The sequence below is a fragment of the Camelus ferus genome, chromosome 5, assembly GCF_009834535.1.
Source record: "Camelus ferus isolate YT-003-E chromosome 5, BCGSAC_Cfer_1.0, whole genome shotgun sequence".
Taxonomy (NCBI): Eukaryota; Metazoa; Chordata; class Mammalia; order Artiodactyla; family Camelidae; genus Camelus; species Camelus ferus.
This window is the reverse complement of record NC_045700.1, coordinates 19,053,956-19,075,180: the sequence shown is the minus strand read 5'-3', so window position 1 is coordinate 19,075,180 and position 21,225 is coordinate 19,053,956. Positions and strand designations below refer to the sequence as shown.

General features: G+C 38.0%; 1 protein-coding gene across 1 annotated transcript in view; it reads right to left on the bottom strand.

The window, feature by feature from the left end:
* THSD7B (thrombospondin type 1 domain containing 7B) overlaps nucleotides 1-21,225 on the bottom strand; it is a 657,597-nt gene that overhangs the window by 88,073 nt on the left and 548,299 nt on the right.

The following is a 21,225-nucleotide window of genomic DNA, read 5'->3' as shown; positions in this document are numbered from 1 at the left end:
AGCGTAGCTGAAAAACACAGACACACACAGACAAGACGCACACGTCAGAGGCTGTGCGTGATTACTGATTGTGAATGTATAGTTTTATAGTAAAAACAACGAATACAGTAAATGGATTCTTATGTTACTTTCTATGCATTTACTTGTCATGATTTTTCCTAAAATTTTATACCAGTGGGTAGTCAATTGAGTTTTTCTGCTTCTTCAAGACTGAATTTAAAATGCAGTACTCAAGACAGAACACAGCTTTCTCCCTTGGTAAGGAAAAAAAAAAAACTGTTCTGTCATAGGATATGTGACTAGATCACAAAGACGGTTCTAAGGTAGCATGCTAATGAATAATGAGTCAACCTATTACCAAAATAGTTAATTGACGCTCTTCCTTTTAAATAAGAACTTAAGCCCATTCTTTTCCTCCTTTTGCTTTTCCAATCCCATAAAATTGTAAATGATGACTAGGGAGTGCTATCCAAACAGACCCATTACTAGCAAGTTTCCACTAAATGCAAGGGAAAGCGCGATGTAATGGGATAATCAGAAAACAAGATTGGAGCACTGTCAGCATGTTAGATGGAAGTCAAGTGAGGAAAGGTTATTTGCGAGACTACATCTTAGAAATCACAAATAACGTCAGAAACTATTTTTAACTGAGGGGTTCGATCGGGCTCTCTCATGTAGAGTACATAATGATAAAGGAAACCACATAGTGAAAGTATGTGAGGGCAAAATGAAAGGAGATGGGAAAGTAGAAGTGGAAATGGGTGTGAGCAAAGTGAGGAATTAAGTCATAGAAGAATCACATTTCATGCTGTGAATGCTGACAAGAACGGAATCAAAGGGTCAGAAGCAGTGTCCGAATTAGAATAAGCAGGTAACACTTGTCAAGAAGAACAGTATGGCCCCCCAAAACTCAGAGTGCAGTGGAGGTAAGAAAAAAATCTATAAAAATGAAAAGACACGATGCCAATCAGACACCAGGAAACTGAGCTGAAGACCATTGAGGGTTTAGCTGACCCAACTGCACTATGGAAATTAAGCTTTCACTGAATTTATGAGTTTGTTCTATAAACTCTTCAATACGTATCAGACAATTTAAAGAAAGCTTTTTGATTTTCCTATGAGCTATAAGAAGTTCTGGTAAAGCACTCTGCACAAACGGGGTGGATGAAAAAATTAATTAATAGAGTAATTCTTCCCACACCTCATGCACGAATCTAAGACCAAATGGATGGGGTATCCTCTCTGAGATGGACCTATCTTTCTAAGCTACCAATACTAAGCAGAGCTTACACCTTTACCCTCCCTCCCATATAAAGCTCCAAGGTCAGAGGGAAAATGAAACACTGTTTCATTGCATGTACCTCTGATATACACATTTGAACACCTGGTCATATATCAGCTTACTATTTTTATTCTTTATTCTCCAGTGAGCTACACATATAGCAGAATAATTAATCTCATTGACAAGCTATTGGAACACAGGAAGCAGGTCTCCGTAGGGAGATGTGGACCCACCTCCTTGAAAAATGGTGTAAAAAAACAGGACCTCTTGAAGAAGATTCTCCAGTCACATGAATTTAACTGATATTTTCCCCCCATATGTGTCTGCCATTTTAATATCCCTCATATTGTCATTTCTGGCTGACAAATCCCTACCTTCTTCCTTCAAAATCTAAGTAAATCCCACCACTTCCACAAGGCCTCTCCCATGACTGGCATCTTTGCTACTCTGTGAGTTTCAGTTCTTAGTAGACTCATAGTCAGATTACAATGTCAGGGTGTGCATGTGCAGGGCCAGGACGGCGGTGGTGGGTATGGCCACAGCGTGTGGTGCTGGGGGAGCAAACGCTTTCAATGACATCATCACCTTGACTCTTCCCTCCGCGTCTCATCTTCTCACGCTACTTGAACTCTTTCTCACCTTAGTCTTAATATAGCTGTATGTCTGCTTTGTACTTTAAATCATACAGAGTGAATAGGCTCAGAGAAACACAACTGAACTCTCCACAGATAAACATGCTTCTGGTTTTAACCAAAGTCAGACCTGGACTATCAATGTTTGTTTATATGACTACTTGGGGGAAAAAAAAACAAACCTGTTAAGACTTAGGAAGACAGGGATTGTGTTCTATGATGTCTGTATTTTGTAAAACATTCAGAGGGGACTGGTGCCCCATAAGTATTTGTTGAATTGAAACTTATTTTTGAAGGGGTCTTGATGGCTAAATGACCCTCACTTAATTTTTTACAGAAAACAGGCTCAGAATAGAACATGGAAGGCACAAAGCTCAAGGGACAATAAGAAGGAACAAAAATGAAAAACTTTTCTTTCCATTATGGGGCTTCGGTGAAGAACAGCCATCACTATGTTATCAAAAGGTGCCACCTAATGACTTTGTGATGGGAAAGAAAGGCTGCCCCTAAAGAATTGTGAGAGTTGTTTCTTGAGAGCCCGTGTTCATCAGAAAAGGAGTCTTCTGTAGAGGATCAAAAATCCTCACAAGAGGTTAAAAAGGCAGCAGGCATTCAAGAATAAAAATTTACCACCAAGATGCCCGATCTCTCCTCGTGTTGGTCCTTTGTGTTCTGGATATTTCATATTGCTATTTAGTTGGTGCTTATTATAGTCTCATAATGGAAATGTGTTAAAGCATGGACTTTAACCAGGGAACCATATGGAAATGCTCTAAAGGAGAGAAATGAGCCATGGGAAAGTTAAATGAAAATCATTTCTAAGTGGCACAAATTACAAAGAAAATAACAGGGTTTAATAGGGCCATTGATGCTAAAAAATGCTGCTGAAAAATCTAAATCCTCTGAGAGAAGTAACATTTCATTCTCCTACTAAGGAGTCCTATTTATTTCTTCTTTACTGGGGAACTGGGTTTTTATAATTTTGTAGTTCCAGATTCATATCATAAACTCATTGAGTCAGTCTTTTAATATTTAATAAGTAAGCCTTTGCTCATTGTAACCGATCAATTTAATTAAGTATTGTTTTCTGATCCTGCTCGCTGACTGTATAGACTGCCGGCTATAAACCAGGAGGCAGGGCACCCCTGGGGTTCAGACGTCACTATTATATATCAGAGTCTTAGGGTTTGAGGGCTCACATAAAGCAAATCGTCCAACAACACCCACAACAGAAACAAAAACAAAGAAAGGAAAATTCATGGCCTCTAGTTTCCTGTAGCAGTAACTTTTGCTCCAGTGAAGCTGCCAGTCAAGGCCCAGGTAGAAACCTGCAGGCTTGACTCCTCCATGCTGGGCGCCGTGGCTACTCTGTAGAACTTGAAAATCAGTTCAAAGGCCCAATTGGGACAAGAGATTCCTGCAAGTCAGAGACAGCGTCTGTCCCACTGGAATGTGAGAGGAAATGGTCTCTAGGAGTGGTAAGATCAGTAAGGCACAACAGGTCCTCTTCGCCCCTTGAAGGTTGCAAGTTCTTAACATAAGATGTACATATTTGCCTCTCACAGGTCGATGATCCTCACCCCTTAATTCAAAGAACTTCCCTACTAGTCCTTTCTGCTTGTCTATGGTTCCTTTCTTTCTTCCTCCAGGGCTCATATTTTCCTCACAGAATGGTCCTCCAGACTGTACTTTCCTTCAACTTACCAAATTCTGTCCCTTTTCTTATTCAATCAGCCACAACGTTCTGCTCTCCATTATGACTTGTCTGACCAGCTGGAAACTATCACATTTACACAAATAACCTTTCGGTTCCATTTTTGTTCATCATGCATTTATAGCTGCCTGTGTACAATGCAGTATGTCTATGCAATGCTAAAAAGTTCAGCCCTAATGCAGCTGCATCCATATGCCTTACAATGTGCCCGTCACTAGTCTCTGATCATCAATGGTAAGACAAATATGCTCCGTGGATGTTGGTGGCTTATACAAACATTCTATGCCGTAGGTCTTGACCATAATGATCATTTGAGTTAGACAAGGTTGGTGCAGTCCCTATTTACAGGTAAAAATAACTAAAATTTGAAGAAGCTAAGTTAGTCATTTATGGCTTATAAATGACGAGGCTGGTGCTCAAACTGAGATTAAGAAACCTACTTTTGTGATGCCGAGTTCACAGGCTCTGCCAGTTTAGCTTGTTATGGGCACATCACCAGGATTCCAAAGAGTTATATTTTCAGTGATGAAGCTAACACTAACATTGATCAATTCCAGGAAAAAAAAAGAAAAAAGAAAACCAAGAGCTGAATTTTCAAAGGTGTCTATATAATAAGTGATAGAAATATTCCTAGTCGTTGGATACGGAATCATTGTCACAATTTCAAAAATCCAAAAAGTATCTTGGAAGACTTGGTTCCATGTTTAAAGTCAAGTCAGGCCTGTGTCTTTTGAATGGTTGTAATTCTTTGTGTGAAGATGATGGGTTAAAAATACACACACGTGTTTCTACGTTGGCATCTGTGGGAAAGTCATCATGCCTATCATCTTGTGCTATGAGTTGCTCCTTGGAGTCCGGATTCTCTGGAGATCTGGAGCCCATGGTGGGGTAACTGGCAACTTTAGCCCAGATGCTCAAGTCTGAGGCCCTGACTAACCTCCTCTTCCAGGACGTTTTCACACACCACCTCCTTAGCTACACAGCAACCAAAGACTTCCTCAGAATTCCCTAAATTTACCATTATTCCTGGTTTGTAAGATTCATCATTAATAAATATGCATTATATGTTTTCCTTACAATTTTGATGTTAAAAAATCTAAAAATGAATCTAATAATGCAGAATATATTTTATTTGCAAGATCTGTTGACAAATAAATTGTTGAACTTTAAAGCCAATGGGAGATTCATTAAAACAGTGACCATAGGAGCTTCATTCCCCTTCTCCTAAGAATAGTGGTTTCCAAGCTTGATGTGCAGACCTGGAAAACGGCAGCTTTATTGTAAGCATGAATGCATTCTCATACCGAATGTTGTCTGTATTTTCCATGAATATCATCTCAGAAGTGTTAGTCCCACCACTTGTCAAATGAATGCAGGGAATGTTGTGATTTTAAAAGTTTTAATTTCATCTGAAGGTACTGCTAAACTTGAAGTCACTCATTAGAGATTTCTCAGTCCATACTAACTAAAGGCATAAGATCTTTATATCAAACACTCAGGGAGCCACTGTCTTTAAATATAAGGAGAAGAATAAATGGCCTAACAAGGAGCCTGTGCCCTATACTGTTTATATTTTGATTAAAAGATATTGTACAGAATAACCCTCTTTCTAAAAGTAAATAGTGAAATAAATTTTTCCTGAGAAGTTCTAACCTCTAGATTCTTTACTTTTCATTTTCTGATGGTCTATACCACTTAACCCTGCCTGCCCTGGCCTGAATATCGCTGATGATCTTTTAAGCACAGAGTCCTGGTTATCAGTACCAACACCCATGCACAGCTAAACCATCTCTGCATCCACAGCATCCTATTTTCCTACCCCCATGGCAGGGGATGGAGGGATGGGAGGCAAGAGAGCCGGGTACTGAGACTGAGTAAGTGGGGCCCCAAGCCATGATGAACTTCTTCCCCTCCTCTATGTTTCCTTCCCCTTCAAGGGTATCACACACAGCTCATCCATTACAGGGGGTATTTTGTGGAGGGGAGCCACAAAGCCCTCATCCAAAAGTCCACAGTTAAGCTCAGTTATCTGTGTTGATGTAGTTTAGATTATTTATAATGGTGAATAAGCAGAGATGCCTATTTTTTTAAATGCATATTATATTTTCCTCATAGCAGATTTACATTTCTTATTGTGCATCATTTAAGCGATTATAAAAATAAACCATGGTCCTAAAGTGAACTACATGGTGATGGACATCAGCAACAAAACCCACTGTTGTGGACCCATTATCCATAAAGCACAGGATATTCTACAGTAAGTATGTGTGTGCACACTCACATGTGCACTGATCAGAATCCCTCTGTGCCTGGTATGTGTCACAGAACTGAGGGAGCATACTGACATACACAACTTGGGGGCAAGCTGATCTAGAAAGCCCACTCTCTGTACCACAGCATGGCGTAAAAAAGGGAAACTCACTCCAGGGTCTGGACTGCCATCTGCAGTCCCCTGGGAGAAGCCGCCCACTGCCATGCTATGATCTCAGATCAGATGGAATTCTGTAGATTGTTCACAGTATGCCAGGGACTACGGTCACGGTGGCCTTTTTGATTTTCATAGAACAGACTGCAGTGATCAATCAAGCTCAAGTGAAAAAAAAAAAAAAAAAGCAACCCTATGCCACTTACATTGATACTTTCAGAAAATTCTGGAGGAGCTGAACTCATAGCCCTTCATAAAAGAGGTTACAGATGAACCTTGAGGACAGTAGGTAAAATAAGCCAATAAATACTGCATGAGTACACATATATGATGTAGCTCAAACAGTCAAACACATTGAACCAAAGAACAGAATGGTGGTTGTCAGGGCCTGGGGGGAAGAGGGAAAAACAGGGACTTGCTAGTCAAAGGGTATAAAATTTCAGTTACGTAAGATGAGTAAGTTCTAGAGATCTGTGCAGTGCTGCCTACGGATGACAGATTTTGAAGAGTATAATACAGCACTGTTAAGAGGGTAGGGCTGATCTTATGTTAAGTGTTCTTAAAAAGAGGTGTGTGTCTCAGAGGGGGTTGGATTACACCATGGAAACCTGACCAGTGAAAGGGCCTTTCTGCCCTTAACATCTATGAGATGCTGCCTAGGGGTCTAGTTCAAAGAATAGACAGACAGACAGACAGACGGAGTGAGTCTGGATCCAGCAGATGACCAGCAGAAATCAGGGGAGAAATAAAAACTTTCTGTTGCCACAGAAAAGACAGTCTGAAACAGAGACAGCTTTGCCTTTTGGCAGGTAACAGAAGCTTACAAGTTATAGGCCGAAGGCAGTGCTAAAGCAGAGATTAGCAGATCTCAGTTCTTAGAAACAGATGTGCAAAGGGTAAGTAATTCAGAAAGGTATATGGCATTGTTTGGGGTTTATCAAGAAAGGGAGGAGATGAGGTTTAGGTCCAAGACTTGCAATTCATTATATAAGTGTCATATACAAGTGAAGGCTTTGGGGAAAACCTTTACTTTCCTACTGGTTTTCGCTGGGAAAGCACCTCGTGTAGATCCCACTCATTCTCAGTAACTGAGAACCTCATGCGACCCCCACTCTAGGGTACATGCAACTGTCTCTACACTCAACGAATATGAGAAGCCTGTCGGAACATGCCTAGGAAATCAACGTAACTTGAACTACAAAGAAGGTATTTGTATAAAGAAGCAATGCGATCTAAGTTGCACATTCTTCAGGCAAAGAAATTCCAGGTTTGTATGGCTGAACTATCAGGTACAAATGGACAAGGATGCGTAGCCAGTGGGATGCAATCTACTACGAACTATTTTGGATGAAAGATTTGTCAATGAAGCAAGCAAACAAACAAAATCTAAATACAATTCTCATCAGATATACACAAGGCCCTGGTACATACAGGATGAAGCCTGAAGACTGTAGCTACCTGTGGTAAGTAAATGGGGAATTTGATGAGGTAGAACTTTATTTCTAGACAATGGGAGCCACTAAGACTTCTGGGATTCATATCAGGAGAAATAGTCCAAATGAAGCTTGGGATACATAAATCACCTTAAATGTGGGGGAGAAGGAGATGGGAATATGTGAGAAGGCTGAGAAAGGTGAAGTGGTCTCAGTATGAGGTCATGGTTCTGAAGAAAGGATTATTATATCTACCATTTTCATAAAACTTCCAACATAACACGGAAGAAGAGACATCAAGATGTGGTGAAAATGAAAGAGACAAATGAAACATTAATGCTTCTCTCTGAAGTCATTTAAGATTCACATATTCTAGAACCTAGAGACACATTAAAATTTCTTCTTCTTTTATTTTTTTCACCCAACAGAATTGCGAGGAAGAAGACAAGGCATCAGCTTCTCAACTGCCCTGAATTCCAGGGAGTGTTGCTAATGAGCAGAGCAGCAGAAACTCTTGGGTATTTGACAAGAAAACTTCTTCATCATATTTTTACCATCTTATTTCATCTTATGCTGGCTTAGCTGGGCTAAATCCGAGGCCATGTGTGACCTGAAAAGCCATCTAGTCTTTGGAAGGTTTGCTCAGAACTTCCCAATATTCACAGTAGGGAAGCACAAAACTGGTTTCTAGGACCATGTCCAAAAGGAAAGCCCCATAATTGGCAAGAAGCGCCTTTTCCCATGTTTCCTATCACACAGTGAGGACTCTGGCCCACCATACCTCAGCCTCATGACCATTGCAACAAGCAAATCATGCCTACTCTAAAACGCATCAGAGTTCTCATACAACGCTTACTCCCAGGTCTATGGGGAGTGAGAGGCAACAGAACAAAAGAAGAAGCCGTCCAAAATGGACTTTATGCTATCTAGTAGAAGGAAAGACATAAGAATCACAGTCCGCAAATTCCAGTCCTAATCTGGTTAATTCCAAAATGCTCCTGCTATCAGAAAAGGCAGGAGAAGGGGAGAACGGTGTATCTTTATCCAAGAAAAAAACACAATTATTTCCTTTTAGTTTGGTGCAAAAGAGAAAAATTGAAAAAAATTTTAAATATTATAAAATATCCCTAAAGACACTTTTTGCACAAAGATGTTGTGTGTCACACACACACACACGCACACACAGAGTAGTCTCTTTTCCTGCTGCAGATACCTGCATGAGGAGGCAGTTCTAAGACTGCGTTGTGCTGTAACGGTTTTCCCTGTAAAAATACAAGGCCAGTCACAGCACTAAACAGCTTTTAAAAATATGAACTATTAGTGCGAGTCCTTCCATAACAAACCTGATGTGTCTGGGACAAAGTTAAAGTGAAACAGAGCCACAAGGGATGTTTTATCACCAAGGATGGCACAGCCTGACCTTTGCAGAAATGAGAGGCAAGATTGATTGGATAATGGAATCCCTGCCATTCACTTACATAGTGATAAATTGGAATCTTGGCTCTGATTTCCACCCTAATTTCACCACTTGGAGATTCTTATTAGGGGCTAATTGAAAGCTGCTGCTTTATGGAGTAAAGGGTATTTTGTTGGAAACAGTCTTTCCCTGAGGCAGAAAGTGAGGAAGAGACAAAGACTGATACAGACCTTTAGGTCTTTAGGCTCTTCACAAGATAAAAACAGAAGATGACTGTTGAAGGAAAATAGTGTTTAAGGTAGACCTGTACCTGCCCTCCAAGATAGCTGATGGTGAGACAGAAGTCAAGCCTAACAGGAGCAAAATCACCACAGAGAACACAAATGATGAGCCTATTCCTGGGTACTTGCAAAACACAGGTTATCTGAAAAACTTGACAGTGAAGTTCTTAAAGTGCGTTAAAGAATGATCAATTAATCCATTTATATAAAGTGGGCAAGTTTCCACAAACTTGGACTCGACGGAAAGTTAAAATATAAATACATGTGCAACCGATGACAGCTTTTCGAGATATTTATTGAGAATTAAGATTCCAGATACCATACTTCCTCTGAATAATCCTTCCCCTACCCTCACCCCTCACAATGAAAGAACTTTATACACTGTGCCCCTGGTTTATACTCCATGCTCAACAGATATATATTGGCATAAATATGAGTAATTAAAGAAATATTCTCTAAGCATGCTCCTGAAAAGCATACATAGAACAAATCATGATGCTGGTATCACCTAAAGATAAAAGTTTTGCCCCCCTTGTAAATGACTTTATGTGGACTTTAATATTATGCATTAATAATTCAAATCTAATTGCTTGTAATTATACTATGGTTCCCATATTTGAAAGCAGATAGCCAAATGATTTCAGTCTTTCTTATATATTTTATGATTTCAAAGTTCTCTCATCTCTGATTTCATTTCTGATTTCTCTGAATACAGATGACAGTAATTGGAAAGTGTTACTCCACTTTCCTATCCCAATTATGGATGCCTTGAATTCATTATGAAAAATACAAGCTTCAGAAGGACTGACTTTTTCTTCCCCCAAAGGTAGGTAATACTCAAGGTTTTCAGGACTCACCATTCCTACTAACTGAAGGAAGCCCCTGCTGGCGCAAGGGGGCCAGGCTCACAGTGACAACTGGCTCTCTCAGAAGGGAGGGACAATCTCTTACATGTCTCTTAAGTTGCACTTAGCATCTGACATGTTCAGGGCCCTTAATAGGCTCATAATAAATGCATGTTGAACTTAACTAAATGCTAGGAAGTATAGGGCTTATGGTTCTAGATCTGAGCTGGCATCTCACTTCTGGGGGATAGGGGGTCTGTTAATACATTCTTCCTTAGCAGAACCACACTGCTTTGGATTGATGAAATGGCATCTGTAGAGTAATTTAGGAGATAGGCAGCATCAAATACTTCACTTGTATTGGATTCCTGTCCTGCATTATTGAATTCCTTGGTTGGATCCCATTAAATTGATAATGCAGTCCTCTGCAGGGGTGGCTTCATTTCTGTGATGGGTGAAGTGATCCTTTATACTGTGTTAAAGATCATCTGTGTTCTAGTGAGTGGAGAGGTATGAAGGGAGCCATGAGAAAGGGGTTGTGATTTAGGTTCCGCCACTGATTTCCTGGCAGCTCACTCAAGGGACTCTTGGGGTCTAGCTTTTCTCATCATAACCTGACATTAATACTTACTTTTCCAGAGAAATATAGTAATGGTATATTAGCTTTCAAAAGTTTGAGTTCACTATGAGTAATATTTGTTTTGAGTAAGATTAGCAATGAGGCATGGAATTGAAGAAATTTTGTAGCTGGAAAGGAGCTACATGACCATTTATTCCAACTGCATCATTTTCTTTATCATAAAAGAAAAGCGCACTCTCATCTAGATTAACCTAATAAACTTTGAAGAGTTGTTAACACGGCACCCTCAAAGCCTGGGAGAGATGACAGACTGAAAGAGACAGATGCCTTGAAGTTTTATCCTTCCTCATCCTCCACATCACTGAATACACTGCTTAGAAAGAGAGGTGATCGGTAACAGCTAAGCCAGCAACCGGAGTCATTCTGGAAGCAGCATTATTATTTCTGATAAAGATACAAAAGGCTATGTACAATTCCCCAGTCACATCAACTTCTGACATTCTCTTGAGCATGAAATGACTCCTCCTAAAAAGAAGTCTTTAATTTTATAGCTGAGACATAAAAAGCACCCCTAATGAAAACCTATTAACAATTGAGGGATCATTTACTAGATACAAGGTAGAGAATAAGGTATTGATTAGGACTGGAAAGAAAAGAGTATGAATATCATGAAAATTATTCTTCATTAGGGATAAATGTCACCTTACAGTAACAGTTGAAGATCCTGTAACAGTTGGGGCTTTTAGTGGTTGCAACTAGATCACTTGTACTTATCTAATAATGCATTCATTCATCAGCCATGTACTGATTATCTACTGCGTAAGACGTAGGATCACCTTAGCCATTGGACAAAGATGACATAAATTCTTCTCTCATGTAGGTTTTGAAAAACTACAGTCCAGGGGCCAAATATGGCCTGCGACCAAGTTCGTTCTTTCTTTTCTAAAAAAAGTGACATATAATTTATATATCAGGAAATTTACTCTTTTTAGTGTACAGTTCAGTTTTTAGTATATTTACAAACTTGTGCAACCATCACCATTATCTCTTAATTTCATAATATTTTATTCATCTCAGAAAGAAACCATGAATCTATTAGTGGTCACTATCCATTCCCTCCTTCCCTGCCCCCCGCCCCGGGCAGCCAATCACTAATCTGTTTTTCGCCTCCATACAGATTAGCCTATCTGGACACATCATATAAATGGAATCATACGATTTATGGCCTTTTGAGTCTTTTTATTTTGACTTAGCAATTTTCAAAGTTCATCCACATTGTAGCATGAAAAGTACTTCATTATTGTTTATGAATGAATAACATTCAATTTTATGCATATACCAAATTTGTTTATCCATTCTTCAAGTTGATGAACATTTGTGTTGTTTCCATCTTTGGCTCTTATGAATAATGCTGCGATGAACATCTGTGTACAAGTACCTGTGTGGATACATACTTTCAGTTCTCTTGGATATATACCTAGGACTGAAATCCCTGTATCATATGGAAACTCTATGTTTACCTTTTTGAGAAACTGCTCAAGAGTTTTCCAAAATAGCTACAACCTTTACATTTCTACCAATAATGCATGAGGGTTACAACTACTCTACATTCTTGTCAAGACATCTCATTATGGTTTTGTTTTATATTTCCCTAACAAATACTAATGTTTAGCATCTGAGCATTTTTTCATGTGCTTACTGGTCTTTTGTGTATCTTCTTTGGAGAAATGTCTATTCAAGTCCAGTACCCAATGATTAACTGAGTTGTCTTCTTATTTTTGGGTCATAAGATTTCTTTATGGATACTAGATTCTTATAAAAGATGTAATTTCCAAATACTTCTTCCATTCTGTAGGTTGTGTTTGCACTTTCTCAATTAAGTTCCTTGAATTGCAAAAGTTTTTAATTTTGATGAAGTCCAGTTTACCTTTTTTCCTTTTAGTTGCTTGAACTTCAGGTATTCATTTCCTGATCCAAGATTACAAAGATTTATACTGATGTTTTCTTTTAAAAGTTTTATCATTTTTGCTCTTACATTTTGGTCTTTGATCCATTTTGAGTCAAATTTTATATATTCTGTCAGAGTGGTACAGATTCATTCCCTGGATGTGGATATCCAGTTGTCCAAGCACCATTTGTTGAAAAGACTATTTTCTCTTCATTAAATTGCATTGACATCTGTTGTCCTGAACAACAGCTTCCATGTCCTAGTCCCTGGGTCTAATGAATGCTACTTTATATAGCAAAAAGACACTCTGCAGAAGTGGTTAAGTATCTTCTGACATACAATCCTAGATTATGAGGTGGGCCAGATGCAATCAAAAGGGTCCCTTATACGAGGATCACAGAAAGGCCAGATATAGACAGTACGACAATGAAGCTGAGATCAGAGTGATGTAGCCACAAGTACTGAAGCCTCTTAGAAACAGATTCTCTCCTGGAGCTTCCAGAAGGAACTAGCCCTGTTGACACCTATGAGACTTATTTTGGACTTCTCACCTCCTGAACTGTAAGATGTTGCTTGAAGGCCGTAAGTTTGTAATAATTCCTTACAGTAGTTATGACACTAATGCAACCTCCTCATCAAAAATCAAGTATCATAAATGTCTGAGTTTATTTTCAGATTCTTGGTTCTATTCCCTTGATCTAGAGGCCTGTCTTTAGATACAACACACTAATTCTTGTAGCTTTGTCTTAAGTTCTGAAATTGCAAAGAATATGGCCTCAAAATTTGATCATTTTCAAGACTATTTTCACTTATTCTGCTTCTATTGCACACACTGCATGACTTCAATCCACTTAAAGTTACTAAGACTGTTATATATTCTAGCATATGGGCTTTCCTGAAGAATATTCCTCGTGCAATTGAGAAGGATAGGTATTTCGACATCACTGGCTAGACTAGTTTTGAATTTATATCGTTCACCTATACTAGTGCTCTTTACTTCATGTAGAGTTACTGTCTCACGTCCTTTCACTGTGGATGAAGTACTCCCTTTAGTACTTTGTATAGGGCCAGCAATGAATTAGCAATGAATTCTTTGCTAGCAATGAATTCTTTCTGCTTTAGTTTATTGAGAGAGTTTCTTAAGTTCTCCTTCACTTCTGAAGAATGATTTTACTGGATATAGAATTTTTGGTTGCATCTTTCTTTTTCTCTCCCAATATGTTGAATATGTCTCCCCACTGCCTTCTGGTCTTACTGGTATCTGATGAGAACTTAGCTGTTAAGCCTGATACTGACGATCACTTGTATAGGATGAGTCATGTCTCTCTTGCTGCTTTCAAAGATTCTCTCGGACAATTTTTATTATGATTTTTCTGTGTGTATATCTCTTGGGCTTTATCCTATGTGGAGTCTGTTGAGTTTCTGAATTTGTAGATTAATGTCTTTTTCACCAAATTTAGGAAGTTTTGGCCTTTGCTTTTTCAAAAATTCTTTCTGCTTTTTTCATCCTTCCTCTTTTCCTGGGACTCCCATTATGCATATGTTTGTATGCTTGATAATGTCTCACAGATTTCTGAGGCTCTATTCATTTCTCTTCTTTATTTTATTTTTCTGTTCTTCAGACTGGATAAATCTCAATTGACATATCTTCCAGTTATATGATTCTTTTTTTCTGTCTGTCCAAATATACAGTTCGGGCCCTCTAGTTAATTTTTTATTACAGTTTTTGTACTTTTGAACTTCAGATTATCAATTTGATTCTTCCTTATGATTTCTATTTTGTTATTGATATTCTCTATTTGGCTTGACATCATGCTTATCCTTTATTTTAGTTCCTTAAGTGTTATTTAAAATAACCAATTTCAAATCTTTGTCTAGTAAGTCCAACTTCTCAGCTTCCTCAGGAACAGTTTCTACTGACTGCTTCCTGTGTATGGGCCATACTTTTTCCTTTGCATGTCTAATTTTTTGTTGTTGTTAAAAACTGAACACTTAAAATAATGCAATACGGCAACTCTGGAGACCAGATTTTTCCTTCTCTCTAGTGTTTCGTTGGTGTTGCTCTTTGTTACTGATATTGTTTGTTTGTTTAGTAGCTTATTTGAAGAAATTATGTCAAATCTGTGTTGCTTGTCACGACTAATGATGTCTCTGCCTAATGACCTGACAGAGATTCCCTTTAATGTCTGGCACCAGTAAATCTTCCAGTCTTTGTTGAGGGGCTCTATGTGTTGGGGCACACATTAAACATTTAGCTAGGCTATTTACAACTCCATCTCAGGTCTCAATTCCTGCTTGCACAGAGCCTCAGTGTTAGCCCGAGGAGAGAAGGTCTGGTCAGGGCTTTCCTGAATATATGCACTGCCCCATGTACGCACATGGTCTTTTACTTCCCAGGAATACATCAGGGATTTTTAAAACCCCTATGGACATCTCACCCCCTAGCCATTCCTTTTAAACATGTTTTGGAATTGAAGTATAACTGGCATATAGTATTATACTAGTTTCAAGTGTACAACATAGTATGTACATTTCTAAATAATCACCACAATAAGTCTAATTTCCAACTGTCACCATACAAAGTTAACATGATATTATTGACTATACTCCCCATGGTTTACATTATATCCCCATGAGATACTCAGCTTTTTAACTGGAAGTTCGTACCTCTCTAGCCCCCATCCATTTCACTCATACTCAAGCCTTCTCCCCTCTGGCAACCACTAGTCTCTTCTATGTATCTGTAGGTCTGATTTTGTTTTGTTTCATTTGCTTTGTTTTTTAGATTTCACATATAAGTAAAATCCTGCAATGTTTATTGTTCTCTGTCTGACTTATTTCACTTAGCATAATACCCTCAAGGTCCATCCATGTTGATCATCTCAACAGATACAGAAAAAGCATTTGAGAAAGATCAAACATCAGAATTTATGATGAAAAGTGTCAACAAAGTGGGTATAGACGGAATGTACCTCAACCTAATGAATGACTTATATGACAAACCCACAGCTAACATCATAGTCCATGATGAAAAGCTGAAAACGTTTTCTCTAAGATCACAGGAAAGACAAGAATGCCAACTCCTGCCAGTTTTACTTAACACAGTATTGGAAATCCTAGCCACAACAACTAGGCAAGAAAAAGAAAAGACATCCAAACTGGAAAGGAAAAAGTGTAACTTTTGTAGAAAATATGTAACCTTTGTTTGTAGACAATATGATTTTGTAGATAGAAAACCCTAAAGACTCCACCAAAAGATTGTTAGAACTAATAAATTAACACAGTAAAGTGGCAGCATACAAACTTAATTTACAGAAATCTGTCACATTTATATATACTAATAACCAACTTTCAGAAAGAAAAATTAAGAAAAGCTCATTTATAATTGAATCAAAAAGAATAAAATACCTAGGAATAAATTTAACCAAGGATGAATGAAATTGATGAAAGAAACTGAAGATGATACAAACAAAAAAACACACCACGCTCATGAGTTGGAAAAATTAATATTGTTATAATGCCCATACTACCCAAAGCAATCTGTAGATCCAGTGTAATCCCTATCAAGATACCAATGGCATTTTTCACAGAACTAGAATAAATAATTCTAAAATTTGTAGGGAATCACAAAAGACTTTCTTTAAAATTTGTGTTATCCTACTCTTTGCTCCAACTGTTAGCTACTATGTCAGGTAGCCACAAGTTAAACAATTATCTGATAGTTTTGGACTAATGTCTCCAAGGAAAAAGTTGTTCATACCGGGCCAGTTCTGAGTCAGGGAAAACAAAGACAGCTTGTGAGCAGGGTCTTCCAGAGAACATCAGACAGTCAAATGACAATTTTTCAAGAACAGGACTTTGAAGGCGCCCTAACCCTGTTCAGCCCTCTCCAGTGGCTACCAGGGTGTTGATGTTTCTTTTTAACATGATTGTGGGTAGCCTCTTTGAAGTCTACTGTGGAGCTTGGAAGCAAGGTAAGTTAAAATACAATAGAGTTTCCTGTTTTGAGATTCAGCCATTTTTCTTGGTGGGGGAATAGAAGGTCCTACATTTCTACAAATCTTTAATTTATAGAATTCTGAGAAACTTGATTTAGACAATTTTTGCCAGTGTTCTTGTTGCTTTCATGCAGGAGAGGATGTGGGGAGATCTTTTCTCCACTATTTTCGCTGATGTTGCCTATTTCTTTAAATCAAGTTTTACTGAGTCACAGCCATGCTCATTCACGAATGTGTCATCTATGGCTGCTTTTGTACTATGATGGCAGAGCTAAATAGTTGTGATAGAGGTCTTATTGCCTGCAAAGTTGTATTTGCTGACCCCTTCTCTACATCTCACAGTCCATGTTATGTAAGACATTATGAGCTATATGAAGCTTTTACTTCTTCAGTTTTTACACTGTATGAACAAGTTTTGGAGGAAAATTTCAAATGGGCTCCCCTTTCTTTATAAAATGAAATAAAAATAAAATAGACTAATCAGTAAGATGAAGGATTGGTTATTTAGAAAGAAATACGTCATGAACTAGGAGGAGAATGTCCACCTTCTTCAACTTAAAAAAAAAAAAAAAAAGACTAACTTCACAAAATGAAACATTTTGGGTCAGTAACCTAAACCAACCTACCAAGTTGCATGAGCCATGCAGCATAATATACAGCCATCTAAGCAAAAAGTCATTAGTCTCACTCAGAGAAAACAGTTTCTGTAAGACTAAGTATTAATCTTGACAAATCATTATAAACAATCTTGGAAGTTAAATATGAGAACATGAAATGAATATTTAATTTCAGCAAATTCATCCTCTCCGTAAGTTGTTTATGACTAGAGCATGAAGTGGAAGATTACCCTAAGAATATCATACCATGATTTCACACACCATATGACCATAAAAAGCCAACTTGAGCATTTAGTTGAAACTTAGATACAACAGGAGGTATGATGTCATAAAAGTCTTTGGATTTGCTACCCAGCTCCCATCAACAAAAGACTGAGTAGGTCTGGAGTTCTACATTTTATACCCTCCCTAGAACATGGAATCCAAACTGCCTAACCATTTTATTTTTCCTTGTTAGTCCTTGTAAAACTTTGCACATGAAAAAAAAAACATCTAGATTCTCCTGTGACTGACAAACTCAGTTTAGCTGTACTTAGCTCCTGGCCCCTAAGATATCATAAACATCACTCTAGTCTACTATACAGGCATCCTCTGAAAACATTACTGATGTTTTTATTCATTATATGACCAACAATATTTCAAATAAAATTGTGGACAGAAATAGCATGTGGATTTATTAAAACTATAAAAATAAAGAATCTGAGATTTACATGAGATATTGATGTAATCTTGAACAAAGATTAACACCTTTGAAAAACAAGAAGAGAGACTGAGAGAGAAAAAACGATCGATGTTCTGAATGTCATTTGCTAAGAATTTGGTGATCCTAAAATCAGCATCCTGATAGAAAGCTATGTACAGAACTCTTAGTACTAAGTTTGGCTCTCTGGAGATCATGCACAGTGCCATCTAATATCCCCTGAAAGTAGGAGATTTAATATCAGAGACCTTTTCAGAGTCTGGTATATTCTGTTGATTCTAAAATCTCAGAGCATTGTTTTCTTTATATCTTAAAATAAGCCAAGGGTGGCAAAGTTAAGCAGATATAAATCAGTTTCTGGATTTCTGAAAGTCCTTTTGCTGATGTAAAGAAATCCATTCAACCACAACTTACAGCGACTGACTCTCTATGGGAGATTTTTTTCTTCCATGTGTAAACAATGTTTTGATCAGGATTTACAAAGAGAAAAAAAGCCGAATTGTGAAAGAACACATCAAAGCTTCTTTTCACTAAATGAAAGCAGTAAAGACCAAAACAGATTGCAACACCAACCTGAGCCTTTGTAGAAGTCCATGTTGGCGGTGCATGACAAGCAAAAGGGAAAGAAAATTATACATGCATTAGTTGAGCTGCTATTATAACGCAAAACTGAACAAAAAGTAGAAATCCTTTCCCCTGGTTATTCAAAATTAACCGCTTACAATTTAGCTAGAATGTGAATGTTTCCATCCCAATTTTCAAGCAAAATACCCCCTCTAAGTGGAAAGGCAACCGTATGCTTGTGTGGGAAAATAAAGAACAAATGGATCTGAGAGAGTCGAGCCGATTTTCTCTAGCTGCCCTCTGGCTGTGAGTTGATTCCTAAGACCAAGGCATAAGGAAATACAACAGCTCTCTAAGAAGTAGCACAAGTATCACGCTCACAGCTGATTAGTCATGGTAAAAAAAAAAAAAAAGAAGAAAAAAGAAAGAAAGGAAGAAAGAAAAAAGACACAAGAATGATTATTTTTGAAGGTCACAGCTCACATGGGCCAGACTAAACCTCAGAATGTGAATTCCATGACAGATTCTTACTGCTCAATCCCTGCTCCTTGACATGCATTTTTACTTCTTAATATTCCCACAACTATAATTTTGAACTTGAGTGGTTACCTAATTACTGTCATCTCTATAAACAGACCGTATACTCCCTGAGGGCACAGCTACTATCATTTTGTTGTTGTTCATCACTGTAATCTCTGTTCATCCAGTGCGTGCAGTTGAGTAGATATTTCAAAAGTATTTTAGAATGGTGAATGAATGAATAGTAATCCCAAGGCTATATACATTATAAATATTTGGAAACATCTAAAAACTGTAACCCAAATCAAAAATTCATTTTCAGTTTGAACTAATTTATGGAATAACAGGAACATCCTTTTACCTGCATCTTGGGAATTCTAATCCAATTCTAATTTGAATCAATCCATCGTCATCGCAATCTATAACTAATGACTGTTTACAGCCAGAAGTCACCAAACCCATAGGGCTTCACAAACTTAGCAGGTGGCCAGACCTACTGTCACCACCTCAAAAATAGTATTAAAATTGATACATTTGCCAGCTGTAAGTTATATAGGTTAACTGAAAGAAGAACATCTTTGGCTTTAGAAAGAAGTATAAAAACATTTAAAATCCATAAGAAGTTCAGGAAGATCTCTGACATTAGAAAACATCTGTTTTTGGGATAACAGCTCGGTGTAACTCACTCAGAGTTAAGTGTTCGATGAACAATGTTCACAGGGTCATTCTACTGCACGTTAGTATCACATCTATGGAAACGATCCATGTGCTGTTTTAATATCACTACCAAATGTAAAGGATTACTGCTTATGGATTGGCGTTTAAATCAATGAACAGAGAAACCTGGGTGTATCACCTCTTTCACTCCTGTCTTTGTGTAGACATCCTACACGTTTTGGACTATTCAGAATTTAGTAAGGTTCTAAGTATACAGCTCCATAGTTCAAGGATTGCTAAAACTATTCAATTCTATTTCACTGCACTTCTGCAGCAAATTGATACAAATATGTGTCAATAATGAACACATTATTAACATTAAAGACCAAGAATTGTCTCCACGAATAGTAGTGGGTAAGTGATTTCTTTGATCTACATGGTTAAACTTCCACAAGTCAATATATAAAAGCAATCAATAAGTACCTCTTTTGTTATTCCTCAGGATATATACTGAAGTTTTCCGAAGTATTAGTAAACAGGCTAGATATCGGAATCTGTACTTTGAAGAACCGTTTTCCAGAATTTATGTTTATTACTCTCCCTTTTTCTGTTTTCCCCCCAAAATCTTGGGAATGTAATTAAAATACAGATTAAAAAAAATTTTTGGATAAAGATTAACCCCCTATTCTTGCTCAAAATTCTTTGCGATATTTCAACCACTTTACCCCTATATGCAACTTCAGTTTTTCTCCTTGGCTTTAGTCCAACTGCTTTTGACTGTTTCTGCTTTAAAGTACTGCTCTCATAAATACATGTGCCTAAGCAGAACCTGCTTAACATTCCCGCTGGGCCAACTCCACTTCCACATACCAAAATGCTATTTTTCCTTTAAAGATCAATTCAGGTCTTAGCCTAAATTTCCCCAAATCTGTGCTTCCACACTGTCCTGAATGCCTGAGGCTCAACAGACAGTTCCACAGATTTAGCTTTTTATCCCTAAGCCTCCATCTAGGGAGACAGAACACAGTCTGTTCTGAGACTGGGATCCACAGCACATACACTAGACAAGTTCAGACAAAGTCCCTTGGCTAAAACGCTGCAGGGCTCCTATCACAGTGTGAACCATACCCGCGGTTCTCTTACTCGTGGCCTCTCCGAGCCCTCAGCGACCTCATCCTGCTTATTTGCCTTTAAGTATCTCTGACTTTCTCCCTGTAGCTCATTCCACTCCAGTCACACCAGCCTTCATGCAGGTAAAATTTCCCCATTAGGTTATGCATGTATTTGGTATGCAGTGCAAGGTAAGAGTGAATTAGGTATTATATTCATTTTCAGTTAAAGAACAATACAAAAGTTGAATGACACAGACACAATTCAAACACGTTTCCTCTTTCCTTAGAGCACCTGTATTTCGCTGTTTCCTCAAAGACCAAATGAGGGGAAAAAAATGCATTGCCCAGAAATGTTAGTTAGCAATGTTATTTTTCAAAGAGTAAAACTGCTAGTTGGTCATAATATGCTATCTTATGCTCACAATGACATACAAGGGATTGCTACACACCATTTAATAGCCACCAATGACTTCCAAAATAGATGTACTGCTGTTAGACCCC